Here is a 15376-nt window from a genome sequence, read left to right as displayed (position 1 = left end):
CCCCCCGCGCCCCCCCCCCTCCCCCCCGGGGCTTGCCGCGCCCCCCCCAATTCCCCGTGACACCCCGCCAGTCCTCTGCGGGGCTTGACCGCCCAATTCCTCTCCGAGGGTGTCTCGCTCCATCCCCCGTGACACCCCATCTATCCCATCTATAAATTGAACCCTATGGCACCCTAGCTGTCCCCTCTGGGAGGCTTGACCCCCCCGTTCCTTTTTTGGTGGGGGGTGTTTACTCCATTCACGATGACATCTCATGCATCCCATCTATAATCTCTATGGCATTTAACCCCCGGTTCCTCTCTTCGGTGGGGTCTAACCGCATTCTCCTTGTGGCACACAATTTACCGACCTATCTGTGGGGTTTGAGACCCCCGTTCCTCTCGTTGAGGGGGGATCTAACCCGGTTTCCCCATGGTAATATCCCTTTTACCCCTCTCCCGGTGGGATTTAACCCTCTCTTATTTCACATGGGAAATAATCCCTTTGAGTAAAGTAAAGTGAGGTTTTTACTCACGAAAGCTTATGCCCAAATAAATCTGTTAGTCTTTAAGGTGCCACCAGACTCTTTGTTGTTTTTGTAGATACAGACTAACACGGCTACCCCCTGTTACTTTGAGTAAAACCTTCTCCTATGCGGGGGCTGAGTTGGGGCGGAGGCAATGTCTTTGGCTTTCTTCGTCCTTTGGGGGATGATGGGTACCGCTGGATGATGATGCCCCTATCCAGGGTGCTGGGGATGGGAGGGGGTTACTCCCTCTCCTCAATGGTGCTCGGTTAGGGGGTGCAGGAGGTAAGATGGGGAGTTACCCCCCATACAGAGTGTGGGAAACATTATCCTAATCATAGATCAAAGGGTGATGGAGGAGAGAGTTGTCCTAGTGAGGGAGACTTCCCTACAGCCCGATCAGGGGATGATCTATCGTGTGTGTTGGTGGTTGGGAGAGTTTAACCCCCCACAAACTAGGGAGGGGAATTGCCACCCGCACGTCTCTTGAATGCTGAGCCGGGCGTGATGACAGGTTGTAGTGGTAGGTTATTCCCGGTAAGGGAGACTTGCTCACCTTGGGTTAGGCTGTTCTCTTCCTTCTGAGAGGTGTAGCTTAAACTAAAGCCTGCTTGGGGCTCGGCTGCCCGGGTGTCCAGGAGTGGCTGGGGAGGCAATGGCTCTGCTAATGACTTTGTTTTAAGATGTATGTTGGTGGGAAGGAAAGGAATGCGCGAAGCATAATGGTTCTGACTCTGTTTTGGTTTGGTGGTTGCATTGATTGGAGTCTGCAGCAAGGGCTGTGTGTGTTACATAATAGTCCCCCCAAAAGATCTTGGATTTTACGTCGTGAATATTTTCTTCCTCCCCTTAAGCGTAGTTTGCTTTGAAATGAATAGAGGAATAGAGGTCGTAACTTGTTTCAAAGAAAGGTTAAAATCGTGAAATGTGATGAGACTAACTATCCGCCCAATCCTAGACTGGCTGCATATTGTAAATACAGCCTCTCCCCGGCTCTTGAAAGGCAGTTATCTGTGTGCAGTTTTAAAACCATGACGGTATTTTGGTTACTGGAGGAGCTTTGATCGTTAACTGTGAATAGAAACGGGAAATCTAACACCTCATTGAGCCCCTCCGAACGTAACCTTCATGATTTTATAGAGAACATTGTCTTGTTCCTAAAGCAAATACATCGTTTTATTGCATCTTTGCTATATACCCGTCTTAAATGTTAGCCTTTTGGATATTGATTGATCTTGCAAACTGAAAGCATACGCATTGCAGGTCTGCCTTTGAACAGATTTCATTAGAGTACTGTATTGCATTCTTTACTGGAATGTAAACCTATGTATTCGAAAGGCATATAAGATTCTTTAATTGATCTTATGGTGGTATTTGTGGACTTTAAATTTATAATTTTAAGTTGGAGCATCAAAAATGAGAATATTTGAAGAGAGATTAAAATGCAAAGAAGTCTTGCAAATGACTTCTTGGGATGGAAATATTTTAGTTTAATCTGTAAAAATGTTTGCTTCTATAAATTCACTGGGGTGAATTGCAATCTCTTGCTGCATATTCTTTTCATAGCATCCACTAGTATGTAATAGCATCAAGATATATAAGAAATTGAAAGTCTACAGGACTTTATAGATAGTGGCTATGATTAAAAGTGCACAAACTCTTGTCAGAGTACCTGAAAAGAGCAAGTTATTACTAGTCTAAAGACCAAAATGTAACAATATTTTATACATGTAATATTTATGAAATCATCTCATAATCTCATTTTAACACTATGTATCTGCAGAACATGAATACTTGGTTACCTTGTTGAAGTAACAGTAGAAATATCAGAAGGAAGATGGAATACACTCTTACCTTTGTTCTATTTCTTTGAAAAGATGGCTGCAGAAACTTAATTTTCCTCTTGCCTGTTTTTATTTACTGTTGAGATTTCTGCAGAAGGCTATATATAATCTGCAGTTTCTTGTTAGAGCCCAGACTGTTCTTATTTTCCAGCTTAAAGCAGCTTTTACTGGAGTAGAATCCTGAGCTGCTAGATTCTAAAGATTAGTTCTTAACTAACTTGTTACTGTGAATTATGGGTTATGAGGCCTTGTTTGGCTTTGGTACATCCACAGTTAGAGACTGCTACACTTGGAACACTTTGTTTATCTGAAGATACAATCTATAGTAATTATTCTAGTATGGACTAAGTGTCTTTAAGTAAATTTATAGAAAAAATCATGTAACTAGTGAAAGCTAGCAAAGCTTTTCATGGTGGTGTAATTTATAACATATATAGCATTCTGTTACTATGCATAAAACTGAATAAACACATTTAAATTCTTAGATTAAAAATACTATTTCCTTATATGCTACTAATACATTAACAGTTTTAAAAACCAAACAGTGAAAATTGAATACTTGTATGTCATTCATCTTTGATAGTGAAAGCAGACTAATCAATTTAGGTTTTTTTTGTTTGTAATCAGTTTCACTTTCCAGTCCTAACACAATGCAAACACTGCATGAAAATGTCTTTGGGATGGGAAGCTGTTTCTCTTGTGGTAATTAAAAAAAATAACTAACTCCAACATGACAAAACATGGAAACATTTTAAGTGGGTCTAGGTTTTTGTGTGTGTGCGCGCACACACAAAAAACCCCTAAGTCGTTGTCTGAATTTGACCTGATTTCTTCCTAGTTTTTCTGTCCTTCGAAAAAGCAATTTTTATTACATTATTTCTTTAGTGTTTATCTTGTAATCAGTTATGTTGGAGTAAGAATGAGTATAATTCCAGAGTTGTTAAACCTTTTAACATAAATTATTGGAAAAATGTAGCTGTTAGCATTGAGAAATACTCCTTAATGCTTTGGTTAAATACTTCACTCTGATAAATATAACTGAAAGGGAAATTGAATTGCAAAAGGGAAGAGTGCTTTCTTTCTGTCTTTCTTTTAAATGAGAAAGCAATACATTTAATGACTTGTTCTTCAGCAGTCATTTACTGACCAGGTAAAACATTAAGCTACCCCTGCTTCACCTCAGGCCTTAAGTCCTGTCTTTTAACTGAGTGATAAAGATCATAGAAAGGAACAGTAAAAATCAAAACAGTGTAATGCCCAGGAAATCATCACTGATTTTGAGCAATTCAAGAGGTTTCCTGTGTTCTTATGAATTTCTCAAACCTAACCACAAACAACTTTCTCACAACTACCATATGGTTTTCCAGATTGTTTATTCAAGACATTACACAGGCCAGTCTTCTTGATACAGAGTGGTATATTTGGTTCCTGTTTTCACCTCAGAAAAGGCAGAGTTTCAAATTTTCCTAAAAGATGGCTAAATCCAAAAGGACTTCCTTTTACCCTCTTTAAAAAATTAAAAAGTCCTTTATGGGTCTAAAAGAGAAAATGTGAAGGAGAAATTTATAAGTTACTGATAGAAAAACCTTTCTATTAATGCATGTATACTGTTGGGTAAGGCGTGGTATAATGGCCACCTTATAAGTTGGATGAGACAACGTTAAGTGGTTTTTCCATCCATAGTACAAATGAGATGATGTGCATCTGCAGGGATTAAAGTGGAAGAAAAATGATTCTGTTTAAACAAGTATCAGTTATTATGCCTATGTTTCCAGCATTGCACTACCTACTTTTTCTTCTCTTGTAGAAATAGAGTGCAGGTCACATGTCTTTCCCCCTCCTCCCCCCTTACAGCCAACGAAGTAATATGAGCCATAAATTACACTGATAGAAATCTCTAGTGTTGTAGAAATAACCTTTTTTTTAGTTACCTTATAATAAATTGAATATGACCATGTAAGTTTTCATTCTGCTTTCTGAACTATCAATGAAACACTCATTGTAAATTTATTTGCCCACTGCCTATGCCTGTCCATCTATTTGGTTTTTAACTATGGCAAAATCACAGGCTACAGGCTCATTAACCTACATTTTTATTAACTTCATTTGTAATTTGTGTCAGTCTGTAGGGCTGTGCAGGAGACCCCTGAGGCCTGGTCTATACCTTAAACTTAGGATGACCTAGGTACATCACCCAGGGGTGTACAGAGAGATGTAGTTAAGCCAGCCTAACCCCCAGTGACAACAGTGTCAGGTTGATGGAAAAATTCTTCTTTTGACAGCTACCACCTATGAGGGGTGGATTTACTACAGCAATGAAAGGGGCTTGGTAAACCTTAGCAGGTGTCCATACTGTGTTGCTACAGTGGCACAGTTGTAGTGCTGTAGCTATGCCGCTGTAGTGTCTATAATGTAGACATAGGCTAAGTTTGATTTCTAGTTCAGATCCCTTACTTCTGCCTGGGAGTGAGAAACGGAAAATAATCTGATTTGGGTCTACCACATGACAATGCAGGCTGCCTTTAAGCAAAAGAGTTTATCATGTGTTTACTGAGAGTGTTATAAATTCATGGGGATGGATTTTTTTTTTCCATTTTTGTTTTAGTTACGTTGGAGAAGACATCCAGGGACTGTCAGGGTTTCCTTCAGGATTGTTTAAAAAAACTTGATGTAGATGAGACACCATGAAGGATGGAAATACCTAAAATATTTTTGTGGACACACCTAAAAATACAGTTTCTCTCTTTTCTCTGGATGTATCTTTATTACTTTCACCACTTTTTTTTGGTTCTGCCTCTTGATTTTTATTTGGCATTGTCTTCTTATTTCTGGTTTCCGTCTCCCGTATGATGATGATTCCGAAATTGGACTTTGACAGTTTTGCTCTATTCCACTACCCATGGAAGTGGGGCACAGAAAATAGTGCCCCTTTGTTTTACTGTAGAGGTCCCCAAACTGGGGGTACATGCTCTAGGCGGCCGTGGCAGAATGTTTAGGGGGCACAGCTGAGGCCCAGGCCAGCCCCCATGGGTGGCAGGGAAGGAGTGCCACCCAGTTCCGCTCCTGACCCTGGCCTTGGCTCTGCTCCTGGCCCCAGCCCCAGCTGTGGGCCCAGCTTCGGCCCCTTGACCTGTGCCGAGGGGGCACGGACAGGTTAAGGGAGGGCATGAGGTAAAAAGTTTTACTGATACCTGTTGGCTCACTTAAAGGCTGCTATGACTCCTGGGGGTATGTGGAAAGGATTTTTATAATATATCAATGACTCATTTTTCCTCCTGGAGTGCTCTGCAATTTGAAGGCTTTATTTCTTGTTGAGAACATGTCTGGAAGAAAGCTAACATTACTAGCCATTCAGACATCCCAAGCTTCTTGTAGCTTTGCAAGATGTCAGTTGCTGAAATAGAAGGGGTTTGAAATTTTCTTGTCTTGTGTGAAGAGATAACAACATAAACTTGTATTCACGTGTATTTTAAAAGGCATCTGTGACTTGGACTAGTCAGCCTGAGCAGTGATATATGTGCTGTGTACAATGAAGGTGAGAGTCCTCGTTAAGTCTTGCTCACAGCTACTTTCCTTCATCATAGGAATTCATTGCTCCCAAAATGGTTGAATCAAATATTGTGCTGCTTTGCAGCATTACAGTTTGCTGTTCTGTTGTGTGTTTAGTCTTGTTTAATTATAGCTGAGAAAATGACAAGCTGGAGTTGAAAGAATATACACAAGCTATTGTGGGAAGTTACTATATTTGCACCTTGCTAAATTGTTTAAAAAGAGTTGTATCCTCAGTCATCTGGAATGAGTTAGTCTTTCTCAAAGTAAAGAAGCCTGTTTTTAGCCTTTGTTGATGGCTAAAATATCCATAGCAGTATCTGGGTAGGTAGGGTATGCTAACCTCTGAGTAGCTTTGTTTCCTACTATGATTGCTTGCATATATGGGAACTAGGCAGTTCCCAAGTCAAAGTTTGTACTCAGGGAAGCAGTTTTCCATAACCAATAGAAAGGCTTGGCTGAATTAGATTTGTTTAAAATAATTTTGACAGATAATATTGATGTTTATTGTTAATTATTTTTTTCAACTTTTTAAATTTTCACAGTTGGAGGAAATTATGGGGCGGGGTCAAAACAATTATTTAATGACAGACATTGAGATTCAAAAACTTAAAGCTTTATAACTGCTAAAACACAAACTATCAATATCCCATGTCAAAATATGCGAAGTAAATATCCGTAAATCAAACTCGAAGTTGAAAAGAAGCATTTTTGTACTTAGCCTGCCATTTCCATCCAATAATCAAAATTATTTTTGTAGTTTGTTTTGTGTATGGTGAAATCAACATTTACCATTTAAAAAAGAAAAAAAATCAAATCCTTCTAAGCCTGCCAATAGATGACAAGGTTCATACATGAAGCTCAGTAATACCAAAAAAAAAAAAAAAAAATCTTACAAGGGTAGTGCTTTTGGACATGGTAATATGAATTATTTTAAATGAAAGTGAAATTATTATTCACCAATCCTGCCAAAATGTATAGTATTCATTTAGTTTGAAAAATAAAGCAATACAATAGACATTAAGCATTCTTAAATACCAAAACCAAGGAGAACATCAAAATTAAATTTCATTGACCAGTGTTTGTGTGAGTTAAATTCAGTTGGCCATATCCGAATTCAGGGCTTGAAAAATGATCAGGTACCTGCTGAATCACTTGATGATTACCTGTTCTGTTCATTCCCTCTGAAGCACTTGGCATTGGCCACTATCGGAAGACAGGATACTGGGCTAGATGGACCTTTGGTCTGACCCATATGGCCGTTCTTCTGTTCTTACCTATTAGCAGATAGATTTAAAAGGTATTGGGGCCAACCCTCAATGCTCTTAGATTCCTAGCTTTCCAGACACACCCCACTGCTGGCAAGTGAAAAGGTGATGACTTTTTGGCGCAGGTGCTGAACATGACTTTGCTTGCTAATTTTGCACTGCTACTGTTGCTTGGTAAAGCTGTGAGCAGCTGCAGAAGTGCCTGAACAGGGTTTGGAGCTCATAAGAATCCTACTTTAGCTAGTAGTTAATGTTTAGATCAGTGGTGGGCAACCTGCGGCCCATCAGGGTAATCTGATTTCGGGCCAAGAGACATTTTGCTGATGTTGACCGTCCGCAGGCACTGCCCCCCGCAGCTCTCAATGTCTGCGGTTCTCTGTTCTGGCCAATGGGAGCTGTGGGAAGCAGCGCCTGCTGGTGAAGGGGCCACAGGGACGTGCTGGTCACCACTTCCCACAGCTCCCATTGGCCAGGAACAGAGGATGGTGTCTGCGGATGGTCAACGTCAGCAAAATGTCTCATGGCCTGCAGTGAGATTACTCTGATGGGTTGCAGGTTGCCCACCACTGGTTTAGATGGTTTTCCTTCTATTATAAGGAATGGAAACTTTCTGCAGAATGTAAGCTTTCAGTTAAAAGAAATGGCCACCTCAGTTACTGAGAGAGCTACCCACTTTAGAGTGGATTTTTCTATTTTACTCTTTTCTAATATCTTTTGTTAAAAGGCCTCAAAATTCATCCAATTTTTCGAAACATGAATTCATTCAAGTCTTTTAGCACCTTTGGGTCTAAAGAGTCATCGCTTCTGTTTTATAGATGGGGAAATAAAGTGAGGCTATGTGACTTGTCCATGGTCACATAGTAAATCTGTGGGAAAACTGGGAATTAGACCCTTTGAGTCAGTCCTGTGCTTTAATGACAAGCTCACTTTTTGTCTCCTAAATTATTATACACTTATTCAGTCTTCAAGTCTGTCCTCCAAGCTTGAGTAATGCAAGGCAGTGACCAGGGGATAAAGATAGAGGTTTTTTCCCCCCAAAGACCTCTATTCAGTTCAGCATGTTGTAACCAGTCTGCTAAGTAATGACAGTAGATGTGAGCACTTTATGAATAGTTGGGACCCTCCTTCCAGATGATGTCATGGTATCCTCTCGCACTAAGGATACTTCTCTGGGGCAGGGAACTTCACTTATTAGGAAGAGACAGGTTATAGTGATGGGAAATACGATTCTTAGAAATATAGATAGTTGAATTTGTGATGATTGGGAGAACCACTAAATAAAGTGTGTGCTGGGCACGAAGGTTGCAAACCTCTTGATCCATCTAGATGGACTTGTGTGCACTGCTGAGGAGGAGTTGTGGTTGTGGTACATGTAGGTACCAGTGACATAGGGAAAGGTAGGACAGAGGTTGTGGAGGCCAAATTTAGGCTGCTAGGTAAGAGATTGAAGTCCAGGATCTCAATGGAAGCATTTTCTGAAGTTCTTCTAGTTCCACATTCAGGACCAGTTGGACAAGCAGAACTGCAGGGTTTCATGAATGAAATGATGGTGTTGGGAGGAGGGATTTAGTTTTATTAGGAACTGGGAAGCCTTTTGGGAAAGGAGGAGCCAGTACAGGAAGGATGGGCTCCATCTAAACCAAAATGGAACCAGACTGGTGGTATGTAAAATTAAAAAGATTGTAGAGGAGTTCTTAAACTAAGAGCTGGGAGAAAGCTGACAGGTGTGGAGGAGCACACAGTTTGGACAGTGACGTCCATTAGGGGAGGATTTATTAAAGGGGCTACTTTATATCCTAGCAAAGAAGAGAGGATAGAAGTTGATAAAGTACAGGTAGGAACTGAAGAAAAACAGTCAAATGAAAGAGGCCTATTCATTACATCACGTGAAGGCAGACAGCTAAATATTGACAGATATTACAAATGCTTGTATACAAATGCTAGAAACCTAAATACTAAGATGGGTGAATTTGAGGGTCTGGTATTAAATGAGGATATTGATATAATAGGCATCACAGAAACTTGGTGGAACAATGATAATTAATGGGACATGAAAATACCAGGATGCAAAATATATACAAATCACAGAGTAGGTCATACTGGCATGGGAGTGGCACTATATGTGAAAGAAAGCATAGAATCAAATATAGTAAAAATTTTAATCAAACCCTACCATAGAATCTCTGATAGAAATTCCATGCTTGAATAATGAGTATAGCAGTAGGCATATACTACTAACCAGCTGATCAGGATGGTGATGGTGATTGTGAAATGTTCAGGAGATTGGAGAGGCTACATAAATAGAAAACCCAATTATAATGGGGGGAGTTCAGCTCTCCCCATATTGACTGGGTATATGTCATCTCAGGACAGGATAGCGAGAGAGAATTTCTAAACACCATTAATGACCGCTTGTTGGAGAAGCTAGTCTTGTAACCCACAAGGAATAAAGCAGTTCTTGATTTAATCCTAAATGGAGCGCAGCATCTAGTCGAAGAGGTGATTATAGCTGAACTGCTTGGTAATAGTGACCATAATGTAGTTAAGTATAAACATCCTTGTGGGGGTGAAGATACCAAAGAAACCCACTACAATGGTATTTAACTTAAAAAGGGGGAGCTACACAAAAATGAGGAAGCTAGTTAAATGGAAGTTTAATGGACAAGTCACAAGGATGAAATGCCTGCAAGCTGTATGAAAACTGTTTAAAAACACCCTGATAGAGGTTCAAATTAAATGTACACCCCAAATAATAAACAAAACAAAAATGCCACCATGGCTAAATGGTAGAGTAAAAGAGGTGGTTAGAGACAAAAAGGCATCCTTTTAAAAATCGGAAGTCAAATCTGACAGAGGAAAATAGAAAGGAACATAAACTCTGGCAAGTAAAGTGTAAAAGAAAAACTTGGCAGGCCAAAAAAGAATATGAAGAGAAACTAGATAAGGACACAGAAAATAATAGCAAAATATTGATAAGTACATTCAGAAGCAGGAAGCCTGCCAAACAATCAGTGGTTCTATCGGAAGATCAAGATCCTAAAGAAGCACTCAAGGAAGACCAGGCCATAGCAGAGACACTAAATAAATTCTTTGCATCAGTCTTCACTGCAGAGGATGTGAGGGAGATACCTACACCACTCTTTTTAGATGACAGATCTGAGAAACTGTCCGACTGGTGTGTCAGTAGAGGAGATTTTGGGACTAATTGATAAATTCAACAATCAGAAGTCACCAAGGCCAGATAGTATTCACCCAAGAGTTCTGAAGAAACTCAAATATGAAATTGCAGAGCTACTAACTGTGGGAAGTAACCTGTCGCTTAAATCAGCCTCTGTACCAGATAACTGCCGATGTGTGTTTTTGTTCGTTTTGTTTTTTAAAGTCTGGGACTTAAGGAAGTACTTCTTCACACAATGCAGAGTCTGCCTGTGGAACTCCTTGCTAGGGGATATTGTGAAGGCCAAAAGTATAACTAGGTTAAAAAAAGAATTGGATAAGTTCATGGAGGATAGGTCCTTTGGTCTGTCCCAGCATGGCCATTCTTATATTATGTTCAGTGTTCAGTTTTCTGCACTGGCTCCTTATTGTATACTGGGTCAGATAGAAGGAATGGTCTTAATCTTCAAAACCTTTGATGGGTTGGACCCAGGTTACCTCAGACAGGGCCCTTCTACATGACTGCAAAATTATATTTTTTTTCCAGAAACAATGGAACCACTTAATCCAAAATGCTTGTGAACTCTGGAGACAGAATTCTTGCTGGTTGGCTTATGGCTTTGGAACTTCCTTCTGCAGGACATAAGAATGACCACAAAGCTCACTGACATCTGGACAAAATACAAGACTTATGTTTAATTTTCCCATGGTTATGGGGGGGCGGGAGAGGAAGGAACTTCCCCTCACAATTTTACTTGAGTGCTATGGAGTCAGGAAATCTCTTTATTTATTTTTTTAAGGAGATCTGATATCACAGTGAGGTGCATGATATAAATATTTAAATGGTACAAATTGGTGAAAGTTATATTTGACTTGGCCATGAATTCATTACAGTAATTCTAAACTACATCTGTTAGAATTTAAATGAACAAAACCCAGCATAATAGAATATTTTTGATCTAATTGAAAATAAATGTTCTATAAATGTATTAAAATCAATACAATTGAATCAAACAAAATCAGGTTATTATATTAATGGAGTATCTTATTCCAGTGGACTTAATGGACAGTGTCCATGTAGGGGTCATTAACCCCCACTAAAATTTAGCTATCTCTAGGGTGGGAAGTAGCATCCATCTTACACCAGCAATATAACATATTTTTTAAGGAATAAAAGTTGTTAATGTGTTTTTAAAAGGAAGAGTACAAGTTGTATTGGACAGCATATTATTACCTAAATTGAAATTGGGTGAGAATACTACAGTTAACACTTTTGCTTTTGTGAAAAGATCTGCTATGCAGAGAGGGGGCTTAAACCCAAACCTCTGATCTTAATACCCCAATTTAAGTTCAAATGTAAGCTTTGTGGCTCTGGCCTGTTTCTGCTACTATGACATGAGCATTTCCCCACTTGTTAATCAATTATACCAGTCATTTTCCATTTCAGGACTGAAGAAAAACCATTTCACATATATCAAGAATATCACCTTTGGACTAGTAAATTCAAATTTGAGAAACTGTTTAGATGCAGGGAAAACAGGGAACTAGTTTTCCTCTTTCAAGCAGTGAACAAATAGGCAGCAGAGAGATTTCAGTTTCATAGGAAACATGCTGGGCTTAGTAAATTATACAGTTTTGTTAATTTCCATAATAGTTATTCACCTGAAGGTTATGGAGGTTTGGAAGCTATCAGTATTCACTCTTTTTAGCTCAGGCTATGAACACATTATCTCCAACTTTATATAGTCTCTAATAATAGAACTAGACCTAGTAGAGAATTGATGAAGGTATCTAGTCCCTCTCCCAGTGCAGGCTTGTTACCTACAACTTCCTTACTTTCTGCAGTTTTAATGTCTCAAGCAATTGGAATTACGTTATTCCCGTGTAAAACTGTTCCACAATCAAAGAGTAAATGCAAATCAAATTCCTCCCTGTGGGAAAGTTTCCTTAAATTTTCCTCAACTTTAGCCACAATTTTTATTTCATTACTTCATCCCATTGCTTAAAAATATCCAAGGATTGCTTTAAAAATTGTGTCTGCAGCAGCCAGACTATGTCAGGAATATGTACCTTTGGTGAGGTTATTTGTATGAAGAGTTCTATAAAGCACTTATCTCAATAATTAATAGGCATTTCATTTCCATCATTATAATCTAGTTGCAGCTTTGCAAATGACACAAAATTCAAGAGGAAGTAATACCTTAAGGAATGTCTTGTATTCAAGAATCTCGGAACTTCATAAGGACTGAAATAGGTATTGTTATACCAGATTGTGTGAGGGAGAGTAGAGGCACAGAAACTGTGAACTGCAACCAAAGTTCGATAGTAAGGCTGTAGCACAACAAGGAATAGAACCCACACTTCAACCTCCAGACCATGCTTCTCTCTTTTACTCTAAAGTTTAGTGTGAATACATAGGTTCTGTAGGACTGTATCCTTTACTGACTCAAAGGGAACTGGAGTCTAATCTGGTTGACTTTCCTGTTTCCTCAGTTCTATGATCCGTGTATATTTACTACATTAAAATCCACACGAAGTCTTGCACATGAAAAGAAATTGTTTGAATGTAAAGATTATGCAGTTAATTTTCCTGGGAATATGAAAGTGGTGGTAGGCTTTAAAATCACAGCTCTCTCTCTCATTGTTTAACACTGTATCACAGCAAGCAAAACAAGTGTTTGATCCAAGAGGAAGGCAGTGGGCTAAAGTTGCGTGATATAATCAACAAAACTTGACCTTTAGGGCAAGAATAGTCTATTTATTCAAACCGTTGAGGAGAGTAGTGACATTTTCAGAGGAGTTCATTTACACTGACATTGGTCACCATTCTCTTGTAATGTGTTTATACTTCATGATGGATATATTTTTAAACTAAATAAAGACTCTTAAGGAAATAATTTGTCTGAATAGTTTGTCATTGTATTAGACACCTAATTGACTGAGCTTGTGAAGCTCAGTGATATTTAAATTAGGCAATAATAGTGTGTACTTTAAATAATAATTCACTGATTTATTTCTCAAAGGAGTTGTTTTGACTTCAGTCTTCCTAACCTAACTGTGAAGAATATTCCAGATGACGTGATCTTGTTTAACAGCCGCACCGCAAGCATGTCACTAAATGTTATTACACAAATTATCTGGAGGGCATGAAATGTTTTTCTTCACACCTCCTAGTCCTAGCTAGGTAGACTACATAAAGCTGCAGTATCCCAGCTGCCATATCATATTTATAGATGCCTGAGGTGGGCGAGGTAATATCTTGTATTGGACCAACTTGTGTTAGTGAGAGAAAGAAGCTTTTGAGTTTATGCAGAGCTCTTCTTTAGGTCTGGGAAACATACTCAGGGTGCCACTATTAAATACAAGGAGACCAGATTGTTTAGCATAAATAGCTAACAAACATTTCAAGGGACCATTCCCTTATGCTAAACAATCTGTTTCACCTTCTATTTAACTGTGATACCCTGAGTACGTTTCTCAGACCTGCAGAAGAGCTTTGTGTAAGCTCAAAAGCTTGTTTCTCTAACTGGGAGAAGTTGGTCCAATAAAAGACATTACTTCACCCCTTTGTCTCTCTGATAGTCTGGGACTAATATGGCCACAACTCTGCCACATCACATTTATGACAGGTTCGTTATCACTCTCAAGGAAACAAACAATGCCCGCTATATTAGGTTAATTTGCCACACAACATGTTAGAAAAGACTTGCAATAGGAAAGAACAGGGCATCCACAATGAAAAAGTAACATGTACAGACCTAATTGAACATGCATGAGCAGTTCTAAAAAAAAAAAAAGTCATTGGGATTAAGCTTTTTTTTGTTTGTTTTTGTTTTTTAAAGGGGTGTGTGCTAAATGCAATACTGATGTAAGTATAACTCTTTTCTTAACCTAAACTACTATTAAAAAGTCAGGAAACCCTCCGTTGGGGTTCCCAAACCAACCTTAACACTCCCCCCTTGCACATATACATTAGGGGTTTTTTTTTTCCATCCTTTGGTGCTTCTGTAAGAAATAGCAGAAATTTCTGCCTATCGCTTGATCTGACAGGTCACACCCTTTATTGTAAGCTGTTGCTATTAGAGAAGCAAAATGCCTAGCATACCATACTTTCTCAAATTATCCTGCAGGACTATCTGTATCCATATGAATTGGCATTAGCAGAAACTTGGGTGTTCCATTTCTCATCGCATGAGAAACTGGACGTATTAGTCTACAGTGAGGGTATGTCTACAATACAGATGGTACAGTGGCACAGCTATGGCAGTACAGCTGTTTCACTGTAACACCATAGTGTAGATGTGTCTTACAATGACAGAAGGGGTTTTTCCATTGATGTAGCTAATCAATCTCTTCAAGAAGCAGTAGCTAACTTGACAGAAGAGTTATTCCATCAGCCTATCTCTGTCTACACTGGGGGCTTGGCTAACCTAACCATGGCACTTGGTGCGAAATTTAACTGTAGACTAGGTCTCAGTGAATTTTTTAAAACCTGTGTTCACCAAAGCAGATAGCATATCAGGCATTGATTCTCCCCCCTCTCCCCTCATTGCTTAGTGGCTATTGCCATTAGACAGATTAAGAATTTGACAGGTGCTTGGACTGACCTTGCAAAACAGAGCATGTTGCTGGCTGATAGGTTAGAGTCTTTAACATTCACACGACATTTAAAAATTCCTTTTATGTTACCAACATCAGGACAAAGAAGGTTGTTTAGCTACTGCTTTCTTAATTTTGTTGGTGGGAGTTTTATATTTTTTTAAATTCCATCTTAATAGGTAAACATGAGTGCTATTTTAAAGCAGTGTGGATAAAAATCAATGTTTTTATTTAAAAAAAAACTGTATTTTTTTTATTTTTGTTTACACTTTTTCTTTTTAAAAAATAAGATTCCTTTTAGTAGTAAATCAACATGTTTTAATGGTTATATCAACCAATGAGAATACACCTTTCTTTAGAAAATAACTGAAGTACAAATGGAAAATTTGATTAAATGATTTTAAATCAAGGTTTTCCACTTGGTGATTTAAATCAATGCACCCTATTTTAAGGAT

At 38.9% G+C, this 15376-nt stretch overlaps 1 protein-coding gene across 7 annotated transcripts in view; it reads left to right on the top strand.

The window, feature by feature from the left end:
* The window catches only part of CLSTN1 (calsyntenin 1), a 62034-nt gene that overhangs the window by 1116 nt on the left and 45542 nt on the right, over positions 1-15376 (top strand). The window lies entirely within an intron of this gene.

This window comes from Trachemys scripta, chromosome 19, assembly GCF_013100865.1.
Source record: "Trachemys scripta elegans isolate TJP31775 chromosome 19, CAS_Tse_1.0, whole genome shotgun sequence".
NCBI lineage: Eukaryota > Metazoa > Chordata > Testudines > Emydidae > Trachemys > Trachemys scripta.
This window is presented reverse-complemented; position numbering and strand designations above follow the sequence as displayed.